This window comes from Pogona vitticeps, chromosome 5 (genome assembly GCF_051106095.1).
Source record: "Pogona vitticeps strain Pit_001003342236 chromosome 5, PviZW2.1, whole genome shotgun sequence".
Lineage (NCBI taxonomy): Eukaryota > Metazoa > Chordata > Lepidosauria > Squamata > Agamidae > Pogona > Pogona vitticeps.
Window position 1 is genome coordinate 175,325,023 of NC_135787.1, and position 12,136 is coordinate 175,337,158.

The following is a 12,136-nucleotide window of genomic DNA, read 5'->3' on the forward strand; positions in this document are numbered from 1 at the left end:
TTTGCCCCCAAATTAAAGGGGAGCCCTTGTGCCAATCACCAAGCAATACTTACCTGTGAGTTTTCCATAAGTTCTGCTAAAGGCATTGGCAGTACCTTATGGCTGAGCTATAAACTAACAATTTCAGAAGTTTTGGGATGTTTGGGGTTTTTTTGATTGGGCTTCTGGTTTTTTTCTTTTCTTTCTGCACCCGGAATGCTATCGCCTGACTTTTCCTCAACGCTTTGCTTAAAACTCTCCGAGGGAGTGTGAAAAGTCCCTGCGTGTGCAAGCCTCCCTTTTAGATTTCTAAATCGATCTCTTGCTCCAAAACCGCTCTCTCAGAAGAACGTGTCCCTTCTGGGGGAGAGCCCCTTGCCTGCCTGTCCGCCCTTCAGTCTTGGGGGGGGGGAAGAGAGACTGCCCCTCCAGTGACCTGCTTTTAATAAGCTTCCCAGGGAGATCACATGAGTGAACCGGGAGCGCGCGCTCGCCCGCCTCCTCCTCCTCCTCCTCCTCCCTTTTCTCTCCTCTGCGGGCTCGTTCGCACGGTCTCCTTTCTTTACCGTCCGAACGCCAGGCGCGGATCCCCTTTGCCCCGAGGAGAGAAGCCGTCGTCGGGGTGGGCATTCCGAGAGAAGAAACCCGAACAGAAAAGGAACCGGGGTGGGGAGCGGACGTCGGAAGAAAGGCGCCAGGAGTTTCGGGGAAAAAAAGAAAGAGGCACGGAACAGGGCTGCGTTTGAGGAGCAAAGGTGTAGAAAGCTCAGGGGTCGTCGTCGTCGTCATCATCATCATCATCATCATCACCATCCCAAGGAACTGAAGACAGTTGGAGGGAGAGATCGGGAGATTTTTTTCTACTTGCCACGCAAAGTAAGTGCAAGGGACGAGTTGGGTTTGTCAAAGGCGTCTTCTGGTCCTCGATGCTCTCCTGCTTGGACAACAACAAGTTGGGCAGGGATGTGAAGGGTGTAAGGGAGCTTGGCTGCTCCTCCGGCGAGTTGGGGAGGGGGGGGTTCAGCTTCAGATGTTTTCCGCGGTTGGAGGAAGTTGGTGGAGAGAAGGACCTGGAGTCACATCACAACGTTTTTCTTGTGGTGTTTTTTTTTGTACAGCGAGGATGCCGCTTCTTTTGTGTAAGAAGGATATTCCTTAATGGACATTTATATTTTTATAGCCCTGGGGGCAAAGTAAGATCAGCATCATTTATCAGTTGAAGAGCCCCCCCCCCGAAATACAAGGGTCATAAGGTAGACCTGCCAGGACCACCCATTTGTGTAGCATCTAAGTCAGTTTGGAGGGGGAAAATTCATGAAGGTTTCTCTCATTCCCCCCGTCCCCCCTTCCTCTTCTCTCCCTCTGTCTCTCTGTTGGTTCCTCCAACTTCCATGTCACCTTGGCATGAGAGAGCTACAAGAGAAGCATTGAGGTGCAGGAAGGTCCTGTGCCCTCAGGTTTTCCTTGCTGTTTGAACACTGGATGGCTCTATTCCGAGGGAGCGAAGAGCTGAGTGTCCTACAGGAAACCTGTTTCTCCTTTTCTCTTCCTTGGACAGTCTGTGCCCAGCCCTAACCGGAGGGGAGGAGCTCCCCCCATGCCAAGCTGTACCAGCTCGTGTTGGTCACTTTTGCTTCTGCTCCATTGGAAGCGCGGGCATTTTCCAGACGGATGAAGGCAAGGCAGAAAATGACTGGGTTCCAAGTGCATTTATCCAAAGTCGGGGAGAAAGAAAAAAGCCTTCAAAATCAAATAGTTCTGCTTCACCGGCTCCACCCTCAGAAATGTGACTTTTCTAGATTTTAACAGCAAACTTTAACCAACTAAGTTTTATAAGAAATATAAGCAGTGAGGTTCTTTGTGTGGGCAGGGGGTGTATTGAAACAAGTATCGCTTTGATAAAGTTTTATTTGTACCTTGAAAACTGAAATCAGCATTTCCCTCTGTGTGTTCATAAACTCAACCACATTCTACTTAAAAAAAAAACACAATTATACAAAATCTTTTTTTTCCTCCTGTTAATTTTGAAGCCTGGGTAATTCATGGGTACCCAGGAACTCTCTTTTTCTAGCAATGACCAGATCCAGGCCCAAGTAGTTTTAACGTCGTACCTGTGCTTTCAGGCTATACCCCAGATTTTGAGTTGACAGTTGTAACAAGGTGAGCCTGGCCCAGTGTTGTATTGCTCACACAACAGCCCTTTTGTGCAAATGGTTCTGCACTGTAGGAATTTGTGTAAGGAGATGTCTTATACTTCCATGCAAGAGTGGAAGTCCCATTAATTCAAAAGGCTCATTTCCACCATCTCCATTTGTGCAACACTGACCTGGCAGGTCAAGCAGAATTACACTGGTGAAGCATCCAGCTCTGCCATCATTCAGCAGGATTCTGGCCCTGGTTTCATCTTTAACAGTCTCTTAATCTGTCACATCTCCTGCTCATTCTTTCTCATCTGCTATGGAAAATGGAGCTGTAATATTGCCCTACAGCACTTATATCTCATTGCTGACTAGATAGCTCAGTGGTTTAGGTATCTGGCTGCGGAACCAGAGGTTGAGAGTTTGATTCCCCATTGTGCCTCCTGCAATTAGAGCCAGCCTGTATGGCCTTGGGTGAGCTGCACAGTCCCAGGACACACACACACACCCCAACGAAGGGAATGGCCAACCACTTCTGTGTATTCTCTTTCTGGAAAATCCTGAAAAAAGGTCACATAAGTCAGAATTGACTTGGTGGTAAGGTAAAGGTAAAGGTTCCCCTTGACAATTTTTGTCCAGTCGTGTTCGGCTCTAGGGGGCGGTGCTCATCCCTGTTTCCAAGCCATAGAGCCAGCATTTGTCCAAAGACAATCTCCTATGGTCACATGGCCAGTGCGACTTAGACATGGAACGCTATTACCTTCCCACCGAAGTGGTCCCTATTTATCTACTTGCATTTGCATGCTTTCAAACCGCTAGGTTGGCGGGAGCTGGGACAGGCGACGGGCACTCACTCCGTCGCATGGATTCGATCTTACAGCTGCTGGTCTTCTGACTCTGCATATTCTCTTCCTGGAAAATCCTGGAAAAAGGTCACCATAAGTCAGAATTGACTTTGTGGTACTTAATTATTATTTATACAGCACTTAGAGAAGTAGAAAGAAAAGAAGGTCTGCAGAATGGTGCTGCAATGGCCACATAATCCATTACAGCCATTTAAAGATAAAGTTGGGTTTCAGCCTCACAGCCTTGCATGACTGTTATCATCACAGTCACATTATACAAAGATGTAGGCTAAGAGGTGATGATTTAATCCAAAGCCACACCATATGCTTCCTGTTGAACAAGGATTTCAACCCAAGCTTCTGTAGCTTAAACTGATATTTACTTATAGATAGTATCACAGAATATGGTTTGTCTTGGCATGGGGTTCAATGAACTTATAGAAATAGGAGCGGACCAAATGCCAAAGTAGAATTAAAAAGTCAACCCGTGTTGACTTGATAAAACATTGAACTTACTCTGCCATTAATTTAACATGTCTGCAAATTACATCTAAGCACTTTGTGGACAAGATCTTGTTTCAGCACCAGGCAAAACTAGTCAAATTACCATTTCACTCTGTGGCACTAATGCTAATTAAAATGAATAGGTCCTCAGAGGGATCAAAGATCTGAGGCTTGATTAATGGCTGAGGATGCAACAGTCATCCAAGTTGATCTGGAGCAGGTCTAGCCATGATTGCATCCCCTGTCCTCTTCAACCACTCCAACTTGGAAATAGTTTTGAAGTGAACTTTCTTGCCCACTGTTTTTAATTCCTAGGCTGATGACATCTTTTTCTCAAAATCAAATAACTAAATTGCTCCAACACTAGAGGTATCCAAGAGAAAATTGTACAACCATCTGTCAGATCTCCTTTTGGTTTGGATTCCTTCCTTGAGCAGGGTGTTACATAAGAACATAAGAAGAGTCCTGCTGGATCAGGCCAAGGGCTCATCTAGTCCAGCTTCCTGTATCTCACAGTGGCCCCACCAGATGCCTCTGGGAGCACACAAGACAACTAGATAGCTCTCTCCTGATACCCCTCCCATGTATCTGGCATTTTGGAGTTGGAGTTGATGACCTTATAGCCCCCTTTCCAGCTGTATGATTCCAGGATTCCATGAGATCAGGTTGCTGTTCTTGACGTTTCTTAAAGGATATCTTTCCATCTTTGGTGGTCTGACCTCAAAACAAGTTCATCCAACAAGCTTGTACTAAAATCTAGTCTGTTGTTTGAAAAGTAATTTCAGTAGGTAAAAAAATTCCAGGACGGGTTTGTTGGGCCTGGAAGGGGGGCAGCTTCCTGATAATGGTATTCTAGGGAGTTGCCAGGATCACCTGAGATGTCAAAAGTACAGAAGAACAAAATGATGACGAAACATTTAGACTCTAGAGACTGAAGCCAGATGTTCAGGGAAGGTACCCAGGCATCCATTTGTGGTCCTGAAAATAATAATAATATGGGTATTGTATTAAGTGGTACAGGGGGTTGCAACCTTTAAAAAAAGTGAATGGCAGCTCCCAGAGATTTCTACGAATAGTAAGGCACCTTCTTCTTTTTTTTCCAGGGGAAAAGAATCTGTTGAAAGTTTGGGGGCACAGAAACAAACTTGACGGGTGGCATGTAAATCTTGGGCAAATTCTGGGCCAGTCTTTGTGAAGCCCTGATCTGTCTGCTCTATGTCTTCTTCTATACACATGCATCTGTGGCCACTTCATATGGATTTAGAACTAGAGATTACTGAAGTCAGTTTCACTTTCTCCCATTCTTTCCAATTTCTTTATGAAGAAATAATGTTGGAACAGTACAGCCAGAACCACTATGCATATCCCTACTGCCCCTTCTATGTACTAGTGATACCTTTGGAGGGGGTTCTAGTGAACTCTGCATTGATCTAAAAGGACTAATTTAAAAACTTCTCAGACTGTGTTTACTCATTGATGAATAGCAACAGGCTAGCCTCCTTGGGCCTTTTTCAAGGAGAAAGTTGGAGTAAAAATATGATAGATAGATAGATAGATAGATAGATAGATAGATAGATAGATAGATAGATAGATAGATAGATAGATAGATAGATAGATAGATAGATAGATAGATAGATAGATAAACTTCTATGCTCATGTTTTCAAAGTAACCCTGAATAGGGCTATACTTAAAGTGAAATGTGACAGTATAAGACCAAAAATGCATCTCTCTTTGCAAATGGCTGTCTGTGATGGGGAACAGCAGACCACTAAATGCAGTGATCTTGTGACATTTTTGTTGGGTTTAGGAAAACACTCCTGGGAGGCTATGATCTAAGGCAGCCACTACCTCATGCAGTATGAGGACTCTCCTCTTTCTTTGACATGTGAGAATGGACTCTCCTTGTTCTTTTGATATTACCCCTCAAAAATGGACATTGAGTCATTTTGCCCTTCACCACAAAGTAACCTTTTTCTCCTCCCAGATGCTTTGCCGCTATGTACATATAAAGCCAGTGGTTGACATGGTGCTCAATATCTCACCATCAACTGTCAAAGTAACACAGATAAAATAGATGTCTCTGACTGGAAGCCCTGCATTCTTAATTTAGATTGGAGATAGTGGTGGGGTACACCAAATGCTTGAGCGGAAAAGGATAAATGCCAGAACGCTTGATTATCTGAAGTAACACTAGATTCAGATACAAACTTATCTGGGGGCATGGCCCTGTGCAGGAAATGAGGTTTCCTTCCAAGTGGACATCTGTAGGATTGTACTATTAGGAAGTGTGGATTAAAACAGTGAGTTTGCGCTAGGGGGTCTGTGTACCAGTAAAGGGACATAGATGTATTTTGCATGGGGCAAAGGTGTTTCTTGACAATTATTAAGTGTTCTTTCCCCACAGACCTCTGGCTTCTCTGCAGGTGTGAAGTATTGTCTCCTACTGCCACGATTGGGTCCTTTTTGAGGAGAAAGGCAGGGTAAAAAAAAATATTATCTCTGTATGACGTTTTGATCTGCCAGTACTAATGCTGGGCACCTGGTATTCCTTCTTAACTCCCGTTTCCCTGCCTACCAACTTAGTATAAATGATAAATGTAATAACGTAATGCCTGTAAATATACAGATGTTCTTCTGGGAGAGAACTTCTGTCATGGTGGGGCACAGCTTCTTCTGACAGAGTGACTGGTGAAACATAAGACAGAGTAGCTTCATTTGGATGACACCAAAGATTTCATAAAAATGATATTTGAGGAGACTGAATCATAGCATCAACTATGTGCTGAGAGACAAATTCCAGGGGACAAGGGGGTTGCAAGCTTTAACATAGCTTTTCTTGCTTGCTTTTGTGGTGCTTTTTCTGATAACCAGTTGGAGCAGAAGTGGGCAGCAGGAGATGAGGATCTATGGGTATTTCTCTGGGTGATCTCAGAAGATCTCTGATTTCTATCTGTCCAATAATAGCAATAACAAGATTACTCCTATCCACCCTAAAATTAGACTGATCAAACAAAATAACGTGTGTGAAAAGACTGTGAACTCAGTTCTGGAACTGAACAGAAATGTCTAAGGTAAGTAGTATGTTCATAGAGGCCTCTTGCTGCTGAATTTTAAGCATAGTTTGCCTACTCCCTTCTGTCTACTTTACTGATCTATTTTTCCCTCCCTGCATCTAGCTGGCAGACTGTTGGATCTGAGGAATGCCACAATAGATTCTGCAGTCTTGAAGCCATCCCACGTCTATTTTAGACAGTATGGTGGCTGAATGACCTTTTAGTTAGGGAGGTACATTGCCCTTTCAGCAGCTTTGTACCAGGAAGAAAAGGGGCATGGATTTTTATCTCTGATCCTTCCTGTGTCCTTTTGGGGACACTCTGGCATGATCTTTGTTCAGGTATCCTGGACCAGTAATTGTGCATTTCAGTTCTCTGGGAAATTCCCACTCCTTTCAATGGGGAAATGAAAACATCAAGGCTTACTTGTAAGCTGAATGATGCAGGCAAGACAGAAGAGCTTCTAATGAGGCAGCATTTATCTGTTTTATTTGTCTTTCTCTCTTTTTTCTGGCTGGCAGTCACCAAAAAGGGGCCAAGTGAGTGATTTTAAAAGGGCATGGGCTTGGCCATCTTGGATTCCTTCATAAAAGGGGAATACAGGGAGTTTGTGCTTTTCTTCACTTGCTCTCCTTTCTCTCTGCTGTCCTTCCTTTTCCCTCATCTGAAATTTGCCTTTTTCAGTTGTGACATAGACTTTGAAGATTTAATCTAAGGTAAAGGCCATACGCTCCTGCTCATTTCCCACCAATCCACAACTGTGCTTTTCTTTCTCACAACTTCTAATTGTCATTTGTGAATGCCAGACTGAACCAGATGGATCTGCGGAAGTATCATTCCACCAACTTTAATGCCTCTGCGGTGTTTGCTTCACTTCATAGTCGCTCCAGAAATGCACAAATGCCCCTAATTTGGGTGGTTTTATGAAATCCATAAAGAACATGGGGATTCAGACTACGCTGAATGCTGGTCAACATACAGATTTACATGGACTTTTCATAGATTTGTTTTGGAATACATCTGCTCTTACCCATCCACCTCAAGTTTCATTAAGGATCCAGTGGTAAGGAATCTTGGGGTACAATCACATGGCAATATGGAATTGCATTTGATTGCACTGAAAAGGGTCACTTCATTGGGAGTGAACTCCCTTAAAGAGTCCCGTCTGTGCACACAGGAATTTCTCTAGCCCATTTCTCCCGACCAAAAAAAAAATCAGTAGCCCTGCCACTTGTCTGGACTGGGCATGGGAGAGGGTCAGGCTTTTGTGATCTTCTGTATGTTGTCCGATCACTGAAAAAATCACATACCAGACTGTGCCACAAGTGCTCCGAAATGCAAGCTATAATGATGTCTGATTTCATCCTTAATGTAGGAAGAATGTCTGGTTTCCATACCTGTATCTTTTACTAAGAACAGCTAGCACTTTTGAGATGTTGTTGTGATGAGGCAAAACAGGGATGGTGGCTGTTTCAACAGGGTTTGGAGTGTTGCCCACTGTTTCATCTGAGGGGTGCAAAATTGTTGGTAGTGGAGGCAAGTGCCAGGGAAAACATGGCCCTGTTGGCAAAACAAGGAAAGGGGTAGCACAAATGAAAAAAAAATTGCAAGACATCAGTGCAGCCCAAACGTCTTCTCACTTCTCCTGCATATCACACATGCAAAACATGGTGTAAAATAGTTTTTAACTCTGCTAGACACAACTTAGGGAATCCAGAGGAAAAAAGTGCTAATATGAGAAGAGAACCACCAGGGTGATGTGCCACAATCAGGCAAAACTATGGACGATTTGTTTTGAAAATAGGCAAAATGTTGTAAAGGGTTAGTACATATGGAAATCTCCCTTCCTACATCTGCTTTAGTAAAAGTAGTCTTGGAGCAGCTACAGTGGTGCCTCGCTAGACGATGATAATCCGTTCCACTGAAATCGCTGTTTAGCGAAATCATCGTCTAGCGAAAAGCATTTCCCCATTGGAATGCATTGAAACCTATTTAATGCGTTCCAATGGGGAAGAATTGTCATTGTCTAGCGAAGATCGGCCATAGGAAAGCCGCTTTGCGAACCGCCGATCAGCTGTTTAAATAGCTGTCTTGCGAAGGTTAGGTCCCGAAAACACCCGTTTTGATAGCACGGAGGGAGCTGTCGAAATTGTTGTCTAGCGGAAATTGGTTTGCGAAGCAGGGACCAAACATTGTCCAGCGAAATTCCCCCATAGGAATCACTGTTTTGCGAATCGCTATAGCGATCGCAAAAAGTCAATGTCTAGCGAAAAAACTGTCATGTGGGGTAACTGTCTAGCGAGGCACCACTGTATTTTCTGCATCTGAGGTGTTGGGAGCTAAATGCCCTCTGCTCCTGTTTCAGCTGTGGTTGACTTGACAGTCTCTTTCCTTCCTCTGCCAGATGTAGGGGGAGTGAAAAGAACCCAGCGAAGCCCCCGTGGGGATTACCTCTCAAGGCTAATAGGATAATGGAACCACATCCATGATCTCAGCTAAGTGTGGATTTGATGAAACAGCAGAGAGCTCCTTTTTTCCCATTTGGTAACAGCATCACTTTGAAATTCTGGTGGATCAATATAGATAAATATTAAAAAGCTTTGAGGAAGTGGAGAGAAGTGGAGAGGGAAGTATTGTGTTTCAGTCCGTCCTTTTCTCCAGGCAAAAAAATGCACTCAGAAGTCAGAAAGCAAGCTGTTTGAATCCAGAAGGCATAGCCCAGAGAGAATTGTGGGGTCTAGAAGTGTCCTTAGCACAATTACAGCTGTTCAGGATCACATACCAAGCTTCATGTAAGAAGACAGTGAGCCCTGAGAGGTCCCTTGATTGGCAAAGAGTAGTCTTTTACCTTCTGTCATAAACAAAAGCTTTTAAATGATCGAGATATTATCATTATTATTCCTGTGTTTGAATTTTTGTTGTTGTGACGTTATATTTACATCCAGAGGTATTGTTAGCATCTAACATGATTAGTTCTTTGCCAAATACAGTGGTGCCTCGCTAGACAGTTACCCCACATGACAGTTTTTTCGCAAGACATTGACTTTTTTCGATCGCTATAATGATTTGCAGAACAGTCATTCCTATGGGGGAATTTCGCTGGACAATGTTTGGTCCCTGCTTCGCAAACTGATTTTCACTAGATGACGATTTTGACAGTTCCCTCTGTGCTCGCAAAACGGGTGTTTTCAGGACCCAAGCTTCGCAAGACAGCTATTTAAACAGCTGATTGGCAGTTTGCAAAGCAGCTTTCCTATGGCCGGTCTTCGCTAGACAACAACGATTCTTCCCCACTGGAACTCATTAAACAGGTTTGAATGCATTCCAATGGGGAAATGCTTTTCGCTGGATGATGATTTCACTAAACAGTGATTTCAGTGGAATGGATTATCATCGTCTAGCGAGGCACCACTGTAAGGATGAAGGAAAGGATGAGGTAGTGCAACATTTATTTGGACTGATCAAAATGGTTAGGAATTTCCTGAAGCTTTTAATAGAATCCTTCCATTAGTGAGAAGGATGTTTTTGCACCTCAGTAATTTTGTGTGAATTGGCCTGGATTCACACAAAATTATCATTATGTGTAAAACTATAATTGCAAATTGTAATTTGAAAATAGTATAAGTTACCCCAAATTCATCATCATCATCATCTTAGAACTGCAGAGCTGGAAGGGAACCTATGGGTTATTGATTCCACCCCCTGCCAAGGAGGCACAGTGTGGAATCAAACGCCCAACCTATGGCTCCACAGCCAGAGACGTAAATCACTGAGGTGGGGTTACTGTTGTTTTATTTAAGAATCTGAAGCACTAGATGGGTTGCTGACATTTTTCTTAGCAATCATTCCATCCTTTGTGCTTGCTCTGTGTATCTATGTGTGCTTGGTCAAAATTTTGCTGCTTAGCGCAGTAAATTGCACTTGAGTAGGTCCATTGAATCAATGGGAATTTAGCGAACCAGCTTCTCTATACATTCAATTGATTCAAATGGGCCTAGCATAACTACAATGTACACTAAAATAAGTCAAAGTTAAGAGTATGCCCGGTTGAATCAGTGGAACTTATGGAGGAGCTGAGTCACCAAACTCCCATTGGTTCAAAGGGCCTACTCTAATGCAATTTATTGTGCTAAGCAACAGGATTTGGGCCAATGCATGTTTTTCTGTTGTTCCCTCAAAAGAAGAGGTCAGTAGAGACATTGTATGAAACTTTATGGTCTGGGGGAGAGTTTTTCTCTGAGATGAAGGCTTTAAAATTACTTATTGAGCTTTGTTGAAAGATTTAAAGAGATGTGAATGGGGAATTTAGTGAGTTTCTTTCCATCCCTAGTCTAAACTACTGATTGCACTAAGTAGTCTCTTCCTTAGTAATGCTGTTGTCTATGTTGGGCTCTTGAGAATCCCCTGGATTGCAAGGAGAACAAACCTATCCATTCTAAAGGAAATCAACCCTGAGTGCTCACTGGAAGGACAGATCCTGAAGCTGAAGCTTCAATACTTTGGCCATCTCATGAGAAGAGAAGGCTCCCTGGAAAAGACCCTGATGTTGGGAAAGTGTGAGGGCAAGAGAAGGCGATGACAGAGGATGAGATGGTTAGACAGTGTCATCAAAGCTACCAACATGAATTTGACTAAACTCCAGGAGGCAGTGGAAGACAGGAGGGCCTGGTGTGCTCTGGTCCATGGGGTCACGAAGAGTCGGACATGACTAAACGACTAAACAACAGACAACAACATGTTGGGCATTATGTAGCTAGTATATGAGATGGAGAACATGCACTCTCTCAGATTCTATTACATTCCACTTTCACCACAGGAAAGTTGTGTAATTTCCCACACAATGCAGTTTTCAAGCACAGCAAATGTTTTCCAGAACTTTTGCAACAAAAAGGAGTGCTTAAGGAGTTCAATGTTTTGGAAATTCGTCGACTTATATTTTTTGTAAAACTAATCAGATCAGCCATTCTCACATTCTGAAGGTGCAGATGGGACTTTAAACTAACTTCCATATCCTGTCCTTCCTAGACATTCATCAAAAAGGTCTTCTTTTTCTAGGGCAGGAAGCAAGACAAAGAGAAATAATATGTGAAGATTTCTCAGAGAAAAAAAAAGTATTCTGAGAAAATGCAGTTTGGGTCCAAATTCCATGACGGCGATTATTTTTACATCTCCCTTGTATCTTTCAAAAACTGCAACCATGGAGCAATCAATACGCGCGATCAAGTGTGAAACCAGGTCACTGTAACCCACATGCACATACGCATAATTTCTCATGGGAGTGCCATGCCCTGTTTGTGCCTGACCCAGATCTGTAATTGCCTTTGATGTTTCTTCCTGGCTCACAGAAACCATATCATTTTCAAACCAAGTCTCATGGCCATTTACCTTTCTGGCCATCACTTGCCACTCTCTGGCTGTAACACCAGCCTGTCTTGTTTTTATCACCCAGCCTTACAGGTTGTGGTTGAAATTTTGCCCCACAGACAAGCTTTGCTGTAGATCATAGTCTTTCTTGCATTCTGCCCTGATGCCTTTCCTAGTTTCAATCCATCGTTCTTCTAGTTTGTGGTCAACTGAGTTTATGAACACAAGTCTCTCCTTTATGTGCATTAGCTC

At 43.3% G+C, this 12,136-nt stretch overlaps 1 protein-coding gene across 1 annotated transcript in view; it reads left to right on the top strand.

Annotated features, from left to right (window-relative positions):
• The first annotated feature begins 283 nt into the window (after positions 1 to 283).
• PTN (pleiotrophin) overlaps positions 284 to 12,136 on the top strand; it is a 111,088-nt gene continuing 99,235 nt past the window's right edge. The window contains exon 1 of the mRNA XM_020792177.3: positions 284 to 855. The gene's annotated coding sequence lies outside the window, so the exon portion shown is untranslated. The remainder of the gene's footprint in view (positions 856 to 12,136) is intronic.